The sequence below is a fragment of the Acinonyx jubatus genome, chromosome B3, assembly GCF_027475565.1.
Source record: "Acinonyx jubatus isolate Ajub_Pintada_27869175 chromosome B3, VMU_Ajub_asm_v1.0, whole genome shotgun sequence".
In the NCBI taxonomy this organism is placed as follows: Eukaryota; Metazoa; Chordata; class Mammalia; order Carnivora; family Felidae; genus Acinonyx; species Acinonyx jubatus.
Window position 1 is genome coordinate 46,651,255 of NC_069386.1, and position 22,960 is coordinate 46,674,214.

The following is a 22,960-nucleotide window of genomic DNA, read 5'->3' on the forward strand; positions in this document are numbered from 1 at the left end:
GACCCCAACAGTCAGAGCTAAATTTGTTTGGCTGCCAAAAAGCCCATCTTTCTCTTCACCTTGTTTTCTTCCAATGTATTTTTAGCTCTAATACAAAAGTACTTCATGTCAGGTAGAGTCTCCTGCCTCAAATTCATCATGTAACTGTGCAAATGATAGCTTAATTTGTTAAAGTTAATACTTGAAAGACTCAGGATAGATTCACCTAAATGGATCATGCAGTAGATCAATAATTTAAATACCACTTACGAAACACTGTGAATTTGATCTTCAGTACTTTATGGTGAAACTTAAAAATTTGTATGGATATCCTACCTACACATAAGCAGAGAACTTGACTGTAATAACTTTTATAGTACACATTTATATTATCATGAATATACTTAGTTTCCTTCATATTCATATTATGAGTAAGTTAATTATCCTAAATGCAATTTTTCATCCTAATCAAGGCAGGAATTTCATTAGGAAAATTCAAAAGACTTTTCCCAGCTATGAACTATGTTCTTGTACTTACATCTGATTGTGAGATATTCTCGATGTTCTGAGAACTCACAGCCCTTCAAAAATAAATCAATCACTGGGCTAAGACTTCATATGAAAGGGCTTTTATCCCCCACTGAATACAAACCTAAAAACAGCTGTTCTTTCATTTGAAGGTTGAGCTCTTATTCATATCACTTCTGGAGGGGAGAAAAGCCAGTAAAGCTATTTTTCAGAAAGTCAAACTCAGTTCCTATGGAACTCCTTTCCATCTGTTCCCTGACATTTCAGTCAGGTTATGCACTTGCCAAAGAGCTCTCTTTGAATACTGAATCCACTGGTAAAGACAAATGGGGGAAGAATCAATTTGTTACTAAATATCATTAATTTAAAATATGAAAAGCTATCATGCATTATGTCAAAATAGGCTCTACAATCAAATATACAGTCCATGTTATAAACAAAATCAGGAATGTAGGGTGAACAAGAAATTAATGGTTCAGAAATTTTTGCTACTTACTTGCACTAAAAATTTATTCTATGAAGGACAGATAATAAATAAGAACTGATACAATCACATTTTCATGGAGAAAAGAGCGCATCTTATAAGAAAATAAGGCTCCTGAAAGAAGCCTGGGAATCATAGTGCAAGGAACTTTTAAAAAAGTATTTTAATAATAAAAGTTTCATTCAGGGAATAAAGTGAGAAGAGATACTCATGCATTTCACATTTCCATATTTATTGGAGAAGTTGATCATAAAGATACAATTTTTAAAGCAGAAGTTAAAGATACTAGATCAAAAAGTAATAAAGATAATTGATACAAAGAAATAACTAAGTCTGAATGACAACTAACCATGACTTCACAATCTCAAAGAACTGTGACTACTTAGTGATCAGTAACTACTGTGTCAGAAGGAAGGCAGATTAGTAACTCTACTTGTCCTTAAGAAGGTGCAAAAGAAAGCCTGAAACTGTACAGATTAATTGGTTCATGATTCTTATAAAGCTGGTCTGGAACAAACAAAGTCCACTGATTCAGTAATCAAGCATAATCCACAGACAGCCAGGGAACAAAGTTTATTGAGGTGGGGATGAGGAAGGACAGGAAGGAGAAAGACACAAGACCAATCTCTCTTAGATTTCCTCCTGAGGGGTAAATATAATGTCAAAAGTAACTCTTGGGCTTAATTTATTTATTCTTTATTCTTTTTTTCCCCCAGCATGATAAGTGTACTCTTTAATCCCCATTCCCTATTTCCCCCTTCCCTCCACCCACCTCCTTTTTGGTAACTACCAGTTTATTCTCTGTGGTTAAGAGTCTATTTCTTGGTTTCTCGCTCTGTCTCTTGCACACAATTTTCCTTTGTTCATTTGGTTTGTTTCTTAAATTCCACATATGAGTGAGACCATATAGTATTTGTCTTTCTCTGACTGACTTCACTTAGCATTGTACTCTCTAGCTCCAAGCATATTGTTTCAAATGGCAAGACTTCATTCTTTTTCATGGCTGAGTAATATTCCATTGTGTGTGTATATATGTATACCAATGCATGTATGCATGCACGTGCGTGCGCGCACACACACACACACACACACACACTACATCTTTATCCATTTATCTGTCAATGGCCCCTTGGGATGCTTCCACTGTTTGAGTACTGTAAATAATGCTGCAATATTTTTTCTTTTTGAAGACTTTAAAAATATTTCAAAGCAACAGTAAAAACAAAAGCCTAAGTTATGATGGTATAAAGGGTATTTCTTGTCCTGGTTAAAGGCCTGACAGACAACAAAACCAAGGAGAGTCAAAACATTTGCTGAAATATATGGAGAAGTATAAATGGATTCTGCAGTGATCAGAAAAGATGCATAACCTGGACAGGGAAACCAACTTTAATGGCTAGGTGTACAAAAAACAGTGCAGTAACTCTGGCTAACAAAATGCTAAGGTCACTGCTTGAATATTTCATAGAGCCTCCTAAATGAGGTAAAGTAACACATGAGTTTCAATATGGGCAAATATGTAAGAAAAAAAAACCTCAAAGTCTGTTTACATGGTATTATTCATTAGTGAACTCTCCATGAAATCATCAATTACCCAGAGAGGTGAACACAAATAGGTCCACTCAACCCTAACATACTAGAAGACAGTCTACAATGTACTTTGAGACATCTTAATTAAAATAAAAAGGACTAAAAAATTTTAGAGAAATTTTTGTGAATTAAAGATCCAGAACAAACATAAAATCATACCAAGTAGTCTGGCCTAAACACTGAAGCTGGTTATACGTGTGTCAGGAGCATAGGAGGGTGAGGGGAGGCAATCATTTAACAATTAAGAGCTAGGCAAGGTACTTCACCACAGAAATCAGAGAATATGGAGTACATTTTCCTCTTTCCTTGTTCACACATTGGAAAACACACACACACACACACACACACACACACACACACACCACCACGCCAGAAAGGCTAAATCACTTACTCAGTGTCCTAACTCTCAATCTACTGTAGAATTCAAGACATACGCACACTTGCATGTATCCAAGGAGCCACTGTACTTTAATACAATTCTAGGTTTTACCTCCTGGTCTTCAATATACTGAACAACTACTGGCTAAAGAAAACTATGAATCTTCCTAATCTTCCTTTCCCTTGCTCCTAAAGTAGCAGTTTCCAATGAAAGGTAACAAAATTACTTCTTTAAAAGAATGAAAATATTTTAGATAAACTCCATGGTGTGTCTTTTTTATTTCCATACAAGTTATATTTTAATTATCCTTTCCAAATTAAGGGACAGACATGCTTTGGCAAGAAGGCAGACATGAAAATAGATTTTTATGTAGGTGATACAGCTCTAGAGAGCTGAAACAGTAGATCCCCCAAACTCAAACTGTGAGTAAAGCAAAATAGTACTCAAGACACTTTTCTGTTATTAACAGCTTTCCCCACACTAGTTTCCTAATCAGACACTGTGAGTTAATAGCTATTAACCCCTTCCCAATAAAATTTTTCATTAATTTTGGTTTTGCTTGAATGCATAATGTAATATTAATTCATTTTAAAGACTATACAGGGGTGCCTGGGTGGCGCAGTCGGTTAAGCGTCCGACTTCAGCCAGGTCACGATCTCGCGGTCCGGGAGTTCGAACCCCGCGTCAGGCTCTGGGCTGATGGCTCAGAGCATGGAGCCTGTTTCCGATTCTGTGTCTCCCTCTCTCTCTGCCCCTCCCCCGTTCATGCTCTGTCTCTCTCTGTCCCAAAAATAAATAAACGTTGAAAAAAAAATTTTTTAAAGACTATACCATTTTGTAATAGAAATTCCTTTCCCCTAAAAATCTACCAATGTGTTTTAAACATGGCTTATTACAGGGGTGCGTGGCTGGCTCAGTTGCTAGAGCATGTGACTCTTGATTTCAGGGTTATGAGTTTGAGCCCCACATTGGGTGTAGAGATAACTTATAAATTTATAAACATGGCTTGTATCTTATTACACTGTTGATAGTGATATACCATATGATTTGGTTCAATAACATGTGTTTAACACTATGAAGTCCTTTCTAAATAAGGAATACTGACTTTCTGCCATGTCTATTTAAATTACAGGCATATTCACATGTGTGAGAAGAGACAGCGCAAGGAAGAGATCAACTACATATTCATAAGAATGAGGGGGAAAATGGATTCGATCTTTCAGTTAATTTGTCCATTAAAAGCAAGGGTACTTCTTGCAGCATCAGAAAAACAAAGAAATAGAGAACACATGTACCTAAAATATTAAACAATCTTCCAAAGCAGTCAGAATTGCTACCAAGACCCAATATGATCATAAGACAATGACAATCTGGACTGCCTCTTTATCTGTCTCTCCTTTAATTCATTCCCATACTGGATTCTTTGACCCTTCCACTGCCCTCCCACCCACCTTACAGTCAGGTAGCCTGTACTATTCCTTAAAATCTACAGAGGAAGTCATTTTCTAAACTATTTTGTTTTTATTACTTTACATTTTATCACCTTACAGCCATCAATTTAAGAAAATGATCATGCTGTAAAGTTTTACTTCTTTGTCCATGGAGAAATCCCTTAATTAACTGACCTCTCCTCTTAATTAAACCACATGATCCCAACAGTCAAGTTATTTGCAGCTGCCCAAATCCTATGACTTACTATAAGTAAAGCCTAAAAACATTCTTCCACAGACTGAAAAGTGATATAGGGCTTCCTGCTTTCTTTCCTCTGCACCATTTAAAAGTCTTTCTGACACGTGACACCAAGAAGGAACACAAGCAATAAAAGAAAAAGTAGGTAAATTGGACATCATAAAAATAAAAAATTGAAAAGACAACAGAATCCTATCTCTGATAAGGGACTTGTATCTAGAATACACAAAAAAATATGATAACTCAATAAAAAATTATTATATGGGAAAATGATCTAAAAAGATAGTTCTCCAAAGAAGACAACACAGATAGCCAATAAGCCCATGAAAAGATGTTCAAAATCATTATTAGCTATTAGGGAAATGTAAATCACAGCCACTAAAATGGCTATAATCAAACAAGCAGATAATCACAATTGTTGGCCAGGATTTGGAGAAACTGGAACCTTCATACTTGGGTCAGTGATACTGTAAAATGGTGCCAGGCACTTTGGAAAATACTGACAGTTCCTCAAAATATTACAGATGGAATTATCATAACCCAACAATTCTACTCCCAGGTAAATGCAAGGACTAGGTAAATGTCAAATTACAAAATACAGTCAGCCTGCCCTTTAAAAGAGCTCCTTTCCAACTCTTTTATTCCATTCCTATTATTTCCCTAACCCAGGTCTTTATCTACATAAAAAAGCCTTCATCACCCTCAACACTGGTCTATTTAATCCATTCCATGCCATACTTAGTGAAGACCTCACAAACACTGCTTCAAAATAACTGAAGAGTCCCTCAGAGCCCCAAACTACTCAATTTGTCAGTCAAGTATTCTCACAATCTGATCTTGACCCACTTTTCTAATAATATGCCATGAGATTCCAATTAGGAGTTTTCTAATCCTGTCAGGCCAGGATCTTCAGTGCCCCCCCCCCCCAGAATATAAACAAATTAGAAAATTAAGAAAATTTTAACCCCTATCTAAGATAGGGTATCTAAGATACCTTTCAGAGCCCATCCAAAGCACTTTGGTATGTAATATGACTTGAATGCAAACACTTTTCATATTATTATTTGAATAAAACTACTCTTTCAGGAAACACTCCATCATTTTAACAGTTTGAATTTTTTTTTTTAACGTTTATTTATTTTTGAGACAGAGAGAGACAGAGCATGAACGGGGGAGGGCCAGAGAGAGAGGGAGACGCAGAATCGGAAGCAGGCTTCAGGCTCTGAGCCATCAGCCCAGAGCCCGACGCGGGGCTCGAACTCACGGACCACGAGATCGTGACCTGAGTCGAAGTCGGATGCTTAACCGACTGAGCCACCCAGGCGCCCCTCATTTTAACAGTTTGAAATCAATCTCTAATTCATTACTGTACATATATGACCTTACATAAATTACTTAGATAACAAACATTCTGTTTCTTCATTTGGTAAGTAAGGAAAATAACTGTACCTATCTCATGAGGGAGGCTCTAAGAACAAAATAAAATCATTCATGTTAAGTACACATAGAAAGCTCTCAGGAAATGTTAATTAGTATTATTATCATGCCCTAACACATGTGCAGAGGTCTGGAAACTTACATGTTGAGGGAAATATTTTATGTATAAATATGGTTTCTCCTATGGTACCCACACAATACCTAGGGTACTATGTCCCTAAAAATAGCAGAAATTACAGCAAAAGGAATTTAAAATGGCAACAGCCCTTTTCAAATAGTAACTTAGATTCTCACTGCTTTTTAAAAGGCAGTATTATGAAATGAAAATAATGTTGAGCTGGCAGTCAACATCCTAGTTCTGTATTCAAGTCACAATTTTACTGTTTATTAACAGTATGGTTTGGGGAAAGTCATTTAAAACCCTAAGTCTTGGTCCCTTATATATAAAATAGTGATATTAGCACTACTAAAATCACTGTACTGTTGTATGAAGTGAAAAATATACCTACATGAGAAAATCCTTTATGAACCACTTACATCCCCTTATAAATCCATATATGTGTGTATATGTAGAGATATACACATATTCTTATTAAAAAATTTTCTCTTATGTCGGCATAATTCATATCCATAAACAAAGATGAACATATAAGATCCATAAATGATCTTAAAACCACACTTTAATTATCTATTTCACTGTTGCCTCTCAAACATTACAATCCCTTTCAGAAGTGGAAACATTTTTTGAGCTGAGTTCCAAAACCTCTTCTTGCTCACCCAGAAATGGTCAACTATAGTGACAAAACATATAAAAGAACAAAAAGAAAAAAAGGCAATGAATAAGGATACGCAGTCAATCAACTTAATCATCTGCACAAGCAGGGGTGGGGGCAGAGAGAGAGGGGGACACAGAATCCGAAGCAGGCTCCAGGCTCTGAGCTGACAGTACAGAGCCCGACGCGGGGCTTGAATTCGTGAACCACAAGATCATGACCTGAGCCAAAGTTGGAAGCTTAACCACCTGAGCCACCCAAGGGGCCCCTCAACTTAATTATCTTGAGTTTCAGTACCTTATACTTAAGTCCACTAATCATTTGATAACCAGCCATCGATTAACAGGAAGAGCAGAAAAGTAAAGATTCTTCTATTCACACACTAACCAACAGCAAAAAATAGTCTTGGAAACTCAAGAAAACCTGAAAATTTTATCGATTTCAATTTGCATTACTTAGGTAACCCAAGTTTTCCCAAGAAAAGAGCAGCTATTTGCTTAAAGAACTACTATATGCAAATCCAAATAGGAACTACCAAACTAACATGGTGATCAATAATGCAAGACAGCTCACTAATAAACTTGAATTATGTATTACTTATACCTGAATTTCACTATCACCATATCACTAAATAACTTCAGGACGAACAGCTTTAGTCAAGCATTCTTTTAGACAGCAAATAGCATTTACAGATTAAGTGTCAATTCATGGGATCCATTTCTGAACCACTTCTAGTTCTTCTCTTTCCTAATAGATATTCTAGTGTTTACTTTTGAACCTGTACAATCCCTGACAAATGTCTGCAGAGCTGTGAAAGTACAGGTATTTAATTAATGGCACATTTTTAGGATTAAATAAGCAATGCTGCCAGTTTCCTTGCAGTTAAGTAGGAAACTTTTACACTTTAGAAAATAAGATATAAGCCAAACTATTACACACCAAAAGTGGCTCTAAAAAGAAGAAAAAGAAACTAAACATCTTGCCACCAGTGTTCACACCAAATTACTCACTTCAGGTGATAAGGTGGGAAAAGATTAAAACATTCCCCATGGAACCAGTAATACCCAAGGGCAAAGGAGTCCAGGATTTACCACTGCTGAACAAACATTCCACATTACCACCACAATATAATATGACTTGCTTTCAAATTTTATTTTATTTATTAAATTCTCATACAGTAAAACTGAATTTCCCTCCCTTTTGGTGTACAGTTCTATGAATTTCAACATAATTATAGTTTTCAGCCAGTATTTTTTTTCAGCCAAACATGTTTTCTTTCTGTGTTGCACTGTTTCTCCTCTCCTTCTGGTACACAATGACACAAATGTATGCCCTTATGTCACTGGCCCGCGGTTTTCTGACAACTTTTTTTCTATCATTTTTCTCTTTATTGTTCACATTGGAAAATTTCTATTGACCTATAAAGTTCAGTGATTCCTCCCTCTTTAATCTCTATTCCGCTATTGTATTGCTCCATCCAGTGACTTTTTTTACTATGACTTTTGTATTTTTCACTTAAATTTTTATTTGGCTCCTCTTTAAACCTTTTATTTCTTTGCTGATACTTTTAGTTTAACATTTATTGCAGGGGTATCTGCAATGGCTTATTCATGTGTCTTTATAACACATGGTTTTAAGTTTATATCTATATTATAATGCCTTTTCCAATGTGATTTGAGATATTTGTGGTTCTTTTCATGTTAATTTTGGATTATATCCTTGACATTCTGAATAATATGTTATGAAACTCAGAATCTTCTTAAATCCTATAGAGTATACTGAAGTTTTCATTTTCATAGGCAGTTGACCTGATTAGGTTCAAGCTGCACGTTCCAATATGCTTTCTATAGGTTGTGATTCCAGCATCAGTCCAGTTTTCAAAGCCTTTCCATGTGGATTTTTCCTGTGAGTGCGCCACCCAGTGGTCAATATGCAACCTGGGTGGAGTTTTATCCTATATCTCAATTTTCTGTGTTTGAAATGCTGATTAGGATCACATCTTTGCATTTGTACCAACTGACAGGGAGCTCAGGTTTTTGTACACAACTTCATGAGTCTCCTTCCCAAGTTCTTTTCTTTTCTACTTGGCACTTTCCAATTTCCTGAATACGACCCTTTTTGGCCTTCCAGCCAGGAACAGTCTACATCTATTCCCATACCTGTCTGATGTGAAACATGGGAGGACAAACTAAAAAAAAGCAATGGAGTTTGCCTCTAACCTCTTGGAACTACAGTTCCAGCAAACAGTAAGATTCCCTTCCCTCAGCCTTTTGACTCCTGCAGATACCTACTGCAACCTGATGTCATTAACGTATGACTCTTGAAAGGGAGTTGTGACAAAATGCAGACAAAGGAAAGAAAAAAAAAAGTGGGTGAACTTTTCATGCTTTCTCATTCCTCAAACCAAAACTAGAGGGCTTATGGATCTCATTCTGTCTGTATCACAATGCTTAGTTCCAGGTCTCTGTCTGCGATGACATTAGGTCAGGGGATCCTGAAGGTTTGGTGGTATTTTCAAAACTGTTGTTTTTTTCCCCAATCTGCTTGCTGCTATTTACCATGCATTCTATCCAGGTTTTACAATTATATTAAGTTGTAAAGAAAAAGTAGTGTGTATTTATTCCATATTATCCAGAACCAGAGGATACTAGCCATTTTTAAAGAAGTAAAAAGTACCCTACATTTCCTACTTCCTAAATTCTGAGTTATAGGGTCTCTCAGCTTAAAGATAATTTCTAATATCCAACTATGGTGAGAAATGACGTCAGAAAAACCCAGAATATTGATTTAATTCCCCAAACTTCAAGCTAAACAATCTTTTTAGCAGAGCTCTTGGCTACAAAGGTAATCACTGACTAGCACATCAGCCAAATGCAAAGAAGGAAGTGTTTAAATGTGAGTTCCACAAGGCCACATCAGGGCCTTAGCAATCACCTGACAAGAGTCAACATTCTGATAACAGGAGTAGCCCAAAGCACTTAATTAAAAGTAAAGGTAAGAAGTACAAAACTAAGGAACTAGCAGCATGGGGTTTCCAAACTTCATAAAAACATTTCCATGTTGTTTGCTTCATGAATACAAATAATAGTATTACTTTATTTAGATGAAAAGTCTACTGCAGAAATAATCACTCACATACTAAACAATGGCAAATAAGTAGCTGCCTTAAGTGACATGGCAAGCGGCTCGCATCAACCACAGTATGTCCAAGATCAGGCAATTGGTTGGAGTCCCTAGTTGCCCAAATGGCAGGATCTGATGAGTAAAAAAAGGTTGATTAATCCAAAATATCTAATACTCACCAGTCCAATTGCCTAAAAGCCCACCACCGTAACACTTATACATATATGTATTACTATGGTTATTATGTACATTCTAGATACTATGCTGTATTCTAATTATAAAATTAATGTTGAGTGAGTGACTGTCACATGTAAATAATGCAATTAGATATTAAGCTAGATTTTCAATGTGACTACTCCTAGGCAAAAATAGAGAAGGAAGACGAAAAAGAAGAGGAAGAGAAGGATACAATAAGAAGGAGGAGCGGAGGAAAAGATGAGGAGGAGGTTGGGAAGGAGAGAGGAAGTAGAAGGGGAGGAGGAAGCTCAAAAGGAAACATACCGAAATGTTTACAGTATTTGGGTTTCAGCAGAGAGACAGTATCTTTCCCATTTTTCTTCCTGCCTACACTTTTGAAATTTGCTCTAATAAACAGAATTACTTCCAAAATAATAAACATTTATTAATAATAAGTCAAACTACAAACAATTACCATACGACCCTGAAGTCCTACTCCTGAGTATTTAGCCTATAGAAATGAAAACTTATGTTCACAAATGTTCATTGCCATTCTAATCATACTCTCCCAAAATGGTAAACAACACAACTATTCCTTTAACAGGGGTAAAAAGCAAAACAAAACAAAACAAAAAACAAACAAAAAAACCTGTGACACATCCACCTAATGTAATACTACTCATCAATAAAAGGGCACAAACTACCACATTCAACAACATAGTTGTATCTCAAAGTTAATATATTTAGTATAAGAAGTCAGTCTCAAAGTGTTACACACTGCATTTTTTTAAGTTTATTTACTTTGAGAGAGAGAGAGAGAGAGAGAGAGAGAGAGAGAGAGAGAGACTGACTGTGTATAAGTGGGGAAAGGGCAGAGAGAGAGGGAGAACAAGAGAATTTCAAAAAGGCTCCACACTACCAGCACAGAGCCTGACATGGGGCTCGAACTCACAAACCACAAGATCATGCATGACCTGAGCTGAAATCAAGAGCTGGATGCTCAACTGAGCCACCCAGAGGTCCCTACATACTGCATTATTATATTTATATAAAGCTCTCAAAAAGATAAAGCTATAGTAATAAAGAACAGATTAGTGTTTCCCAGGGATTTAGATGTAAGAAAAGGGAGACGGGTCTGGGTGGTTCAGTTGGTTAAGAGTCCGACTTCGGCTCAGGTCATGATCTTTCGGTTTGTGAGTTCGAGTCCCATGTTGGGCTCTGTGCTGACAGCTCAGAGCCTGGAGCCTGCTTCAGATTCTGTGTCTCCCCCTCTCTCTGCCCCTCCCACGGTCATGCTCTGTCTCTCAATGATAAATAAATGTTAAAAAAAAATTTAAAAAGAGGTAAGAAAAGGGGGAAAATAGCATGAGCTAGTTTTGGGGGGGGTAATAAAATTATTTTGAATCTTGATTGTGATAGGACTCACATGAATCTATACATGTGTTAAATCAATAGAAGTACACACACATACACACCAAAAAGAAGTCAATTTTATTATACATTAATTTTTAAAATAAAATTTAAAACCAACCCTACTGCAGAACTCATATAGACTGTTACAAAAATATGTATTTTTTCAAACAACAGGATTGTAAGAGTAGCAAAAAAATAATAAAAAAGAATCAATAAAATTCAAATCAAATTCTAGCAAGCTTATCTGAAATAAATGTATATGGAAATACAAAGGCTCAGAATAGGCTAAATAATTTTTAAACAGAGAAAGTTGGACTCACTTATAGTATCTGATCTTATGATTTACTCTAAACCAACAATAATCAAGACACTATGAGGTAGGTATCAATGACATATACTGATCAATGAAAGAGAACAGAGTCCAGAAATGGAACCACACATATGTGGTCAAATGATTTTCAGCAAAGACACTAAATGAAAGGACAGTTTCAAACATTGGTGTTAAAACAACTATTTATGGAAGAAAAAAAAAAAAGAACTTTAACCTGTATCATACATTTTACACAAAAATTTGAAAAGGCTCAGAGACCTAAACATGAAATCTGAAACTGTAAAATTCTGAAGAAAACGGGGAAAATCCTCGTAATTTTGGAATAAGCAAAGATTTTTCTTTAGACAGAACACAGAAAGCTTTAATCACACAAAAAATTTAATGAATATAATTTCATCAAGATTACGGCCTAATTGCCCTTCAGAAGACTGTTAAGAAAATGAAAAGACAGGAAATAAGAGAAAACATCTTATACCGAAAATTATGAGAAGCCCTTTACTCAACTAAAAGCTGACAACTCAATTTAAAAATTGGCAAAGAAGATACAGGAATGGACAATAAGCACATGAAAAGACGGTTAACATCATCAATCATCAGGGAAACACAAGCTAAGATGAGATACTACCACATACTCATATGAATGGCTAAACTTAAAGCAAGTGTTAGAAGATGCAACTAGAGCAATTAGAACAATCATGCATTGCTTGTAGAGGGTAAAAAAACACAACCACTTTGAAAAGCAGTTTTCCAGTTTCATAGAATATGAACCATACACTTACAACATGACCCAGAAACTCTGGGTATTTATTCAGGTATAACTGGGTATTTATTCAGGTATAACAAGTATTTATTCAGGAATAACAAAAACCAATGTCCAGGGGCACCTAGGTGGCTCAGTCAATGGAGCATGCAACTCTTGACCTTGGGGTTGTGTGCTTGAGCCCCACATTGGGTACAGAGATTACTGAAAAGTAAAAACTTTAAAAAAAAAAAAAAGTATATAAAAAGCTGGGCACCTGGGTGGCTCAGTAGGTTGAGCGTCCGACTTTGGCTCAGGTCATGATCTCACAGCTCTTGAGTTCAAGCCCCGCATCGGGCTCTGTGCTGACAGCTCAGAGCCTGGAGCCTGTTTCGGATTCTGTGCCTCCCTCTTTCTCTGCCCCTAACCCACTCACATTCTGTGTCTGTCTCTCTCAAAAATAAATAAACATTTAAAAATATTTTTTAACGTATATAAAAAGCTATAAAGTAATTCCATAACAGCCTTATTCATAAGAGCCAAAACACTGTAAACAATCCAAATATCTACCAACAGATTAATGGATCAATAAACACTGGTATATGTAAAGCTATTACCAAGCAACATAAACAACCAATTTCTGAAGCATGCAACAACATGGATGAATCTGAAAAACATCATTTTAAGTCAAAGAAGCCAGATACAAGAATTTATTTTATATGATTCCATTATTATAAAGTTATTTCTAGAAGAGCCTAAAACTAATCTACAGTAACAGATATAAACTAATTCACAGTGATAGATATCAAATGAATTGTTCCAAGGAATAGGTCTTAATGAAACTGAGTACAAAGGACTATAATAAGACAGCTTTCTAGAATGATGGACATGTTCTATACATCTGTCAAAATAAATCTCAAAAATGCTAAATTACATACTTTAATAAGTGTATGTATTTACAAATAAATGGATTCAGTAAAATTACAGGATACAAAATCAATATAAAGAAATCAGTTGTTTTTTTATATGCTAACACCAGAACAGCAGAAAGAAAAATTAAGAAAACAATACCATTTACAGTTGCATCAAAAAAATAATAATAACTAGGAATAAATTAAACAAAGGAGTTAAAGACTATACTTTGAAAACTATAAGATATTAATGAAAGAAACTGAAGACTGCACAAGCAAATGACAAGATATACCATGATCATGGACTGGAAGATTTAATACCGTTAAAGCTCCAAAGCAATCTACAGATTTAATGCAATTCTTATCAAAATACCAACATCATTTTTCACAAAACTAAAACAAAAAATTCCTAAAATTTTTATGAAACCACAAAAGACCCCAAATAGCCAAAGCAAACTTAAGAAAAAGGACCAAAGCTGAAGGTATCTAAAATCCAGATTTCAAACTATACTACAAAAGCTGTAATAATCAAAACAGTACGATACTAGCACAAAAACAGACATACAGATCAATAGAACAGAACAGACTGCCTAGAAATAAACCCACACTTATATGGTCAATTAACCTACAACAAAGGAGGTAAGATTATACAATGGGGGAAAAGACAGTCTCTTCAATAAATCATGTTGGGAAAACTGGACAGCTCCATGCAAAAGAATGAAACAGGACAACACTCTTAGAACATATACAAAAATGAACTCAAAAGTAATTAGAGACCTAAATGCAAGACCTAAAACCATAAAGCTGCTAACACACACATGCACGTAGACACACACACAGGTAGTAAAACTCTTGGACATCAGTCTTGGCAACATTTTTCTGGATAGCTCTCCCCAGACAAGGAGGAAAAAAAGGAAAAATAAACAATTGGGACTACATTGTGCTATAAAAAGCTTTTACACAGTGAAGGAAAAAACAACAAAATGAAAACAAGCTACTGAATGGGAGAAAATATTTGCAAATGATACAGCCAATAAGGGGTCAATATGAAAAATATATAAAGAACTTATACAACTCAATACCAAATATATATATATGATCTGATTAAAAATGGGCATAGGACCTAAATAGACATTTTTCCAAAGAAGACAGATGGCCCACAGACATATGAAAAGATGCTCAACATCACTAATCATCAGGGAAATGCAAATCAAAACCACAATGAGATATCACCTCACACCTGTCAGAATGGCTAGAATAAAAAAGACAAGAAATAATGAGTATTAGCAAGGATGTGGAGAGAAAAGGGAACCTTGTGCACAGTTGGTGGGAATGTAAATTGGAGCAAACACTCTGGAAAACAGTACAAAGGTTCCTCAAAAAACTAAAAACAGAAATACCACACAATCCAGTAACTCCACTTCTGGATATTTACCCAAAGAAAACAAAAACACTAATTAGAAAAGATATATGCACCCCTAAGCTTATTGGAGCATTATTTTTTAAAAAAAATTTTTAACGTTTATTTATTTTTGAGAGAAGAGAGAGAGAGAGATAGAGAGAGAGAGAGAGAGAAAGAGCGTGAGCAGCGTAGGGGCAGAGAGAGAGGGAGACACAGAATCCCCGAAACAGGCTCCAGGCTCTGAGCTGTCAGCACAGAGCTGGACACGGGGCTCAAACCCACAAACCACAAGATTATGACTTGAGCTGAAGTTGGATGCCTAACCAACTGAGTCACCCAGGCACCCCCCCCGCCCTTGTTGGAGCATTATTTACAAGCGAAGATACAGAAACAATGTAGGTCTCCATCAATGGACAGGATGGACTAAGAAGATATGGTATATATACATAGTGGAATACTACTCAGCCCTAAAAAATAAAATCTTGCCATTCACAACAACATGGATGGACATAAAGGATATCAAGCTAAGTGAAGTAAGTCAGGCAGAGAAAAACAAGTATCATATAATTTTACTTACACAAGGAATCTAAAAACAAAAATACAACAAACAACAGCAGCAGGCAAATAAATATAGAAAACTGGTGGCTGCCAGAGGGCAAAAGGGTGGTGGGATAGGTGAAATAGGTGAAGGGGATTAATAGGTACAAACTTCTTACACTTACCACGATGAGCACTGAGTAATGTACAGAATTAACGAATCTCTATATGGTACACCTGAAACTAATATAACACTGTATGTTAACTATACTGGACAATAACATACATACATAAATGGTGCAAGCTTCCAGTTATAAAGTAAGTCAGTCACAGGGATGAAAAGTACAGCATATGGAATACAGTTGATAATGTGATAATTTTGCAGGGTGACAGATGGTAACTACATTTATCATGGTGAGCATTTTGTAATGTATATATAATTGTCAAATTACTATGCTGTACACTTTAAGCTGTCAATTATACTTAATTAAAAATTTAAAAATATGCATTTTACTGTGTATAAATGAACACACATGTATATATAGTATATATACTATATATACATACAACAAAATATACATTTTAAATACATAATTCAATGAAGTATATAAATGAATACATAAAATACATATTGCATTATTACATGCAACAAAACACATACATAAAATAGAATTCTGTACTGAATTAAATTCAATAAACTAGAATTAAGCAAACTCATATAAAGCAAAGTTTAAAACAGACCTATTTTCTGGGTTGAATCTTTGCCCATTAAGGTGTAAATATTCAAACAAGTAAATCAAAGAATCTTTATCAGTTACAATGCGAAAGAGTGGTGGGGAAAAATTAACAGAAGCCTCAGGAGTCATCTGGTCTTCCCTTCTGTTTAGTGCAAGAGTCCTACCAACAGCATGCTAGGCTGATGGTTAGAGTAAGTCAGTGAGAGTGTGCTCAGACCTCTCAGGCAGTCACTCTCACTGCTGAAATCTCTTGTAAAATTCTCTTTGAAAATTCTGATAAAACTGTACCTTTTTGGAGCAGGAGTTGGGCTGTGGATAAATCCAGCCCATTGTCTGTTTTTATAAATAAAGTTTTTTGGAATATAGCCATGCCCACTTGTTTCCCACACATTGTCTATCTATGGCTGCCTTTATGTTTCAGTGGCAGAGTTAAACTGCTGCACAAAACCCAAAATATTTATCTGGCTCTATACAAAAGTTTTCCTCCCACTGTTCTAGAGGAACACCACAGAAGTCCGTACCCTTTTTTATATGACAGTGCTGAAAAACTTGTAGACATTATTAGTCCCATTTGCTTTTAGTCTTTCCTTCCCATTTATTGACTACCACTCCTATGTCACAATTTTCAGCTCAAATCCTAAACATGTACTTCCCAACACTATAACTGATGAAGGACCCTCATAAAGTATGAAAATGAATTTATCATCCCATCTAAGATGACAGTGGAACCATTAGCATCTATGATTCATAGCCAACATTTCTATCAATGAGGTTTAAGGTTTCCTTTACCCTTCATGTTCATGAAAAAAAGATGTTTCATTTACTTATTTCTTGCTCCTTCACACTGCTGACACATATTTTTTACAATAATAACTTTTAAAAAATAAAACAATGTGCATATATAACACTTTTATAAACAAAAACACTTTATGAGGAGATATCCACAAATTCTTTCAATATAATTTGTCTGGATCTGGAGACCAGATGTTATTTCACATATTTAAAGCTCCTACGTGACATTTTTCTCTTTCTCTACCCTTAGTATTCAACGGTTTGATACAAGCTTTTCCTTTTGAGGATTATTCTGCTGAATGAAACAAAACAGTCTCTATAGTCAAAGTACCAAGGGGAAATTCAGAGAACTGGTACATTGATAAAGAGAGAGCTTAAAAAGAAGCAGAGGGTATCAAAAGAAACCTCAGCAAGTATGATTTGGTGAAAAGTGCAAAGGCTCATAGATTAGGCAAGACTAAGCTTGATACAGGTTCTGTTCCTTCTTACCTACATAATACATGATCATAATTTCAAAAGGTAGATGAAGGTGAAGATACAATGAATGAGCCAAGCATTACCTTGAATATTTTTAAACATAAAACTTACTCAGTATTTTGATGTAGGAATCACCTTTATCTACCTTCAGACCTCTATCTGGAAGAACTCCCTCCCATCCCTTACCTGTCTTAACCCAAAGAAGAATAATGAGCTTTCTGACTAGTGTGCATATTTCTTGAATATGTGTAGCTAGTATCATTAAAAAAAAAAAAAGCTGACAACACTACTGATTGGCACTATTCTTCCAATCAAGCCTTGGGATGGTATAAGGCAGAAATTCTGGGTATTTTCTATGTAGTGATGGCAATGGGCAACAAGCAGCTCTAAATCCATTAACTCTAATCATTGTATCATTAATAAAGTTGACATTTTAATCTTCATATGCAACTTTCTTACATCTTAATTTTCATTTGGTTCCAAACTCAGGATCAGGACCCTTTTTTTTGAGTATGGGTCCTCTGATTAGTGTTCTGCATTGCCTTTCTTGCATAAATCACACTCATAATGCATTCTCCACAGTGTTCAGCTTGTTAATTTAAAGTATAGCAAAAACTAATGCATTGGCAAAGAAATAAATTCAGAAAATTCCACATTTGTGTTTTTCCTCCAATTTATTAACAGTGTCTCATTATATCCATCTCAATAGCAAATGTTTTGACTCCGTATCATCCAACTCAGCTTTCATAATAAAACAACCTTTGTTAGGAATTCATCAGTTTAATTTTAAATAAATAATTATTAACAGGTCTGGGAACAAATACGACTGACTGTTGGTAAGGACACAACTCATATGATTAGAGCGCAAGCATGAATGCATGCTAGAGTATAACTGATCAGACAGAAATGACCAATAGAGCCATCATCATCAGTCCATGTAGTTTCTAGTGGGAAAATTGGTAAAGAGAGCTTCAATGTCTTCAATATCTTCATGTTTAAAATGGAGATACCACTATCCCTCTTTTCAGATTCCCCTGAGGGTTGGGGCAACCAGGTGGCTCAGTCAATTAAGCATCTGACTCCTGATTTTGGCTCAGGTCATGATCTCATGCTTTGTGGGATGAAGCCGCATGTCAGGCTCTGTGCTAATAGAGCCTGCTTAGGATTCTCCCTCTCCCTCTCTGTCTCTCAAAATAAATATATGAAAACTTTAAAGATTCTCATGAGGGTTAAACGAAATATTAGGTATAAATTGCCTAGAGAAGTAAGTGGCACAAACCAGGTGCTCAATAAATACATGAGGCCAGCAATGAGCCAAGCCCCATATCTAAACAGAATCTTTATAACACAAGCTAATTTTATCTGAATAATCTACTTAAGGTAAAAACTGGGAATGTTGTTGGCGGTCATTTCCCATAAACCAAGGTAACCTTTCAGTATGGGCAAGAAAAACAAATTTTGAAACTTCCCCAAGAGCATAAATATGACATTTAATGCCTCTACAGATCAACAGAGAGGAAAACCCTCAACATCCTAAAAAACCACCGGGCACTCTGCAGATTACTCCATTCCCACCTGTATGAGCCAGAAATAACAACCTGTTCTCCTTTCAGTCCAGAAATCCCATAAAATCAGGATATTACTATTTCCTTCTACTAGTCTCATAGTCTGATAAGACAGAATCCATCTAGGAAATACAGTCACCAGGGTCTAAGAGGAAGAGGGAAAGGGAAGAGGGAAAGGGAAGGGGAAGGGGAAGGGGAAGGGAAGGGGAAGGGGAAGGGGAAGGGGAAGGGGAAGAGAAGGGAGCATGGACGGAGGGAGGGAAGGAAGGACGGAATTATTCAGAATTACACTTATTACCATTATAGGCCAGGCCTAAAGTATACTAAATATAACTTCATATCTGCTAGGTTTCAGTCACTGCAGTAAAGTCATATAAAGACCAAAAAAGTCACCTCTTTGTAAAGAACAAGACTTTTGCCCTGGTTCCTATGCTACATAAACAACGCTTTTCTGTTATAGATTCTGAGGCACAGATTTTACTGTGAGCACCAGTCCTGACTGTTTCCTCACAGTGGGTGAGAATTCTGATCCAACCTATATACTAGGCCACTGTAAATGCCAATGTTTCCTTTCCCACTAGTCATGTAATCTACTGTCTTCCAATTTCACAATGATACTCTATGATACTCTAACCTTAGCTTGGCCCTTGAATCTAGAAACACTTTAAAGGTTCTGCCTCACTCTCAGTTCCAACTAAGTCCTCTCTTCACTCATATTCTGTCCGATAGCCAAGAAAAATGCTCAAACCTTACACATTTGAATTCTTAAACTTTCTTTAAAAAAAAACTGAAATTTTTGTGAGCATGAGTCCATAATTTTGTCCTATGTGGGGCACAAAAGAAGCAGAAAAGATAATTCCCACCCTCAGAATGCTCTTAATCTAATTAAAGAGAGAATACATGGTGAAAGAAATAAACATGAAATTAGTATTACATCAAGTCTAAAAAAAAGTAAAGGTACTATGTGTCTTACCTCCACCATCCACCTCATGTAATACAAAAATTAAAGCTTATTACCCTTAACTTGAAAACTGATTGCTCCTGTTGATTTTGAAGCTCTTCACAAGGATAGCAGTACCACCCTCTGCTTCTTATTCACACTTACTCATCCCTCTTCCATGAAGTCTTCCCCGATTAACTAGAAGAGAGCTGAGCATTGTTCCACCTACACACAGTCTCAAAATTCTTCCATGTCTGCCACCTGAAATAACATGCTTTCCTAACTGCCCATGTAGAAAAATAAACCACTTAAACAATCTATTTATTTAATTGAGCACATTTCCCAAGTGATATTATTCAGCTAGCTGGCTATTTAGCTTTGGATAGGTCACAATGGTTCTCTATTGCTTGTCTACCATAGAGACCTTGAACATTTGCAAACTTCATGTTTGAGGCAAAATATAATCTAAGGAAATTACACAGCAAGTTAATAATAATAGGGTTCTCCCTCACTGCTTTTACATTTTTTCAAAAGGGAAAAAAAAGCACCTTTTAAAAAAGACATCCCTACCAATATGTGTCAAATTTTGCCACGTAAGTTATTACTTCCCTGACTTAGGGAAGTATAAACACAAGGTTTATAACATAAAGGACTCTCCACAAGAGGACCTCAAGATGCACTCAATACATTTGCTTCTGCTTCTACCCCAATTATCTGCAGGTTCACCACTTACCTCCTGACCACAATCTGTAACATTGAGTGAGCTACATAAACACAGCACACATGTTCTAGATTTTCTTAGACAATCTCTAGCTCATATGTTTGCTTCCCGCCACCATGGGAATGTCAAATGTACAATGAAATGTGATTGAATTATTACAAATTTTTAAGATTTTATGAATACAAATAATGTCTAATGAAAGGAATTAAATACTACTGATTTGCTGTTCAAAACACATGGTCACTACATTTACAAATAAAAGGCAGTGAGCAAAATACATCTGAAACATCTTCAATATTGCCCACTAAACAGCTGTGCTTTGGCCAATGCTGGCCACATATTAGAACGTGGCATTATTTCTCCTTAGATGGATTTCTAAAATTCAAGTTGATACCAGGCTAACTCCACCCCTTCCTACCAGACTACCAAACTCAAAAACAGTTTGGTCTTGATTTCTTTACAAAAGGCTCAATAAAGTACAGTCCACCCAGGATCAGCAGAGGAGGGTAGGACAAAAGATGATACCCAATGTGGTCAAAAATTTGCATGTAACTTCTGACTTCCCCAAAACTTCACTACTAATAGCCTACTGTTTACTGGAAGCCTTAGCAATAACATGAACAGTTGATTAACACATATTTCACATATGTATTATATACTGTATTCTTACAATAAAGCTGGAAGAAAAAAATGTTGAGAAATTATACAGAAAATACATTTACAGTACTATACTGTGTTTATTGAAAAAAAAAAATCCTCATGTAAGTGGACCCAAACAGTTCAAATCCATGTTGTTCAAGGGTCAAGTGTAAACTTAATCCTCCCCTAAATGTTGGTCAGCATAGACCTTTTACCTCATTTAAGGTTTCTATCCTCCTACTTGAGCACACAATCAGAGGGTTCTCCTTAATTGAAAAGAATCAGTACTTAAGTGTGTGGCTCATCAGTATCAAAAGCAATACCTTTGTTGTTCCTAATGTAATTCCAGTCTCTTCTGCTTGTTTGGTTTTGTTGTGTTTTATTTTGTTTTCCCAATGACTCCCTTTTGATTGGCTTTCAAAGATCTTTGGCCTAAAATGCAAAATTTAACAGCTTCTTACTGGGTTATCCTTGCACTCCCTGTAGTTTACAAAGGCTTGCCAAATTAATCTGGTGTCCTTTGCCTTCTCCCCAGATTGTATTCATGGACAACCCCTTATCCTGGGCGAAGAAGAAATGAGTAGAGAAGGAAATAGTATTTTATAAATGTTTCAGTCCAAGTACATAAATGTACTGTCTCAGACTCACTGGGCAGAGTTCAGTCCAAAAGATGACAAGAAAATGTGTAGAATAAGTGCATTCTTCAGGCAATAAATCTAGACTTCACAATTCCTGAGGTTGTTTCCATTTTTGTTGTTGTTGTTTTTTACTATTATCAACAACCCTGCAGTGAACATCTTTGTACATCTATCTTGCAAGTATATTTAAAGGAAATAATGTTGGGCTAGAGTAATACAGCAGGGTTCTACAAAGTTTTTCTTAAAGGGACAGGTAATTATTTTTGACTTCCTGGTCTATACAGTCTCTGTTTCAACCACCCAACTTTGCCTTGTAGTGCAAAAGTAGCCATAGATAGACAATACAAATAGAGATGGGTGAGACTGTATTACAATAAAATTTTATTTACAACAGGCAGCGAGCCAGATTTGGCCTCAGGACTAGGGTCCCTTACTAGAGGTAATATACCTTTGAAAAATTTTTTTTTCAACGTTTATTTATTTTTGGGACAGAGAGAGACAGAGCATGAACGGGGGAGGGGCAGAGAGAGAGGGAGACACAGAATGGGAAACAGGCTCCAGGCTCTGAGCCATCAGCCCAGAGCCTGACGCGGGGCTCGAACTCACGGACCGCGAGATCGTGACCTGGCTGAAGTCGGACGCTTAACCGACTGCGCCACCCAGGCGCCCAGAGGTAATATACCTTTAAATGGCAGTCCCAGGCTGAAAGTTACATGCATTTGACATCTTTACTGCTATTCAAATGGACTGCTTTTTAAATAGACATCTGGGGCCCCCAAATGGACACTCCAGAGACAGCAGTCATTATCTCAGTGTTAAGAACAGGGAAGGGTCTGGGATTTTGCCGTACTTCTAAGCTAACAAGGTAAACCATCACAGTTTCATAGATGCAGGCAGACAGGAGACTAGTGACTCAGAGATAAACTACTTTATTAGTCATATAATAGCACACAGCATGA

At 36.2% G+C, this 22,960-nt stretch overlaps 1 protein-coding gene and 1 long non-coding RNA gene across 10 annotated transcripts in view; one reads left to right on the forward strand and one right to left on the reverse strand.

Moving 5' to 3' along the window:
- The window catches only part of LOC113601822 (uncharacterized), a 32,372-nt gene extending 28,089 nt beyond the window's left edge, over window positions 1-4,283 (forward strand). Inside the window, exon 3 of the long non-coding RNA XR_008299155.1 lies at window positions 4,093-4,283. This is a non-coding gene — a long non-coding RNA (uncharacterized LOC113601822). The remainder of the gene's footprint in view (window positions 1-4,092) is intronic.
- The window catches only part of TCF12 (transcription factor 12), a 376,180-nt gene that overhangs the window by 246,530 nt on the left and 106,690 nt on the right, over window positions 1-22,960 (reverse strand). Inside the window, exon 1 of one of the 9 annotated variants that reach the window (XM_053223971.1) lies at window positions 9,995-12,485. The exons of the other annotated variants lie outside the window; for them this stretch is intronic. The gene's annotated coding sequence lies outside the window, so the exon portion shown is untranslated. Of the gene's footprint in view, window positions 1-9,994; window positions 12,486-22,960 lie in introns of those variants that run through there. 9 annotated transcript variants of the gene reach the window in all.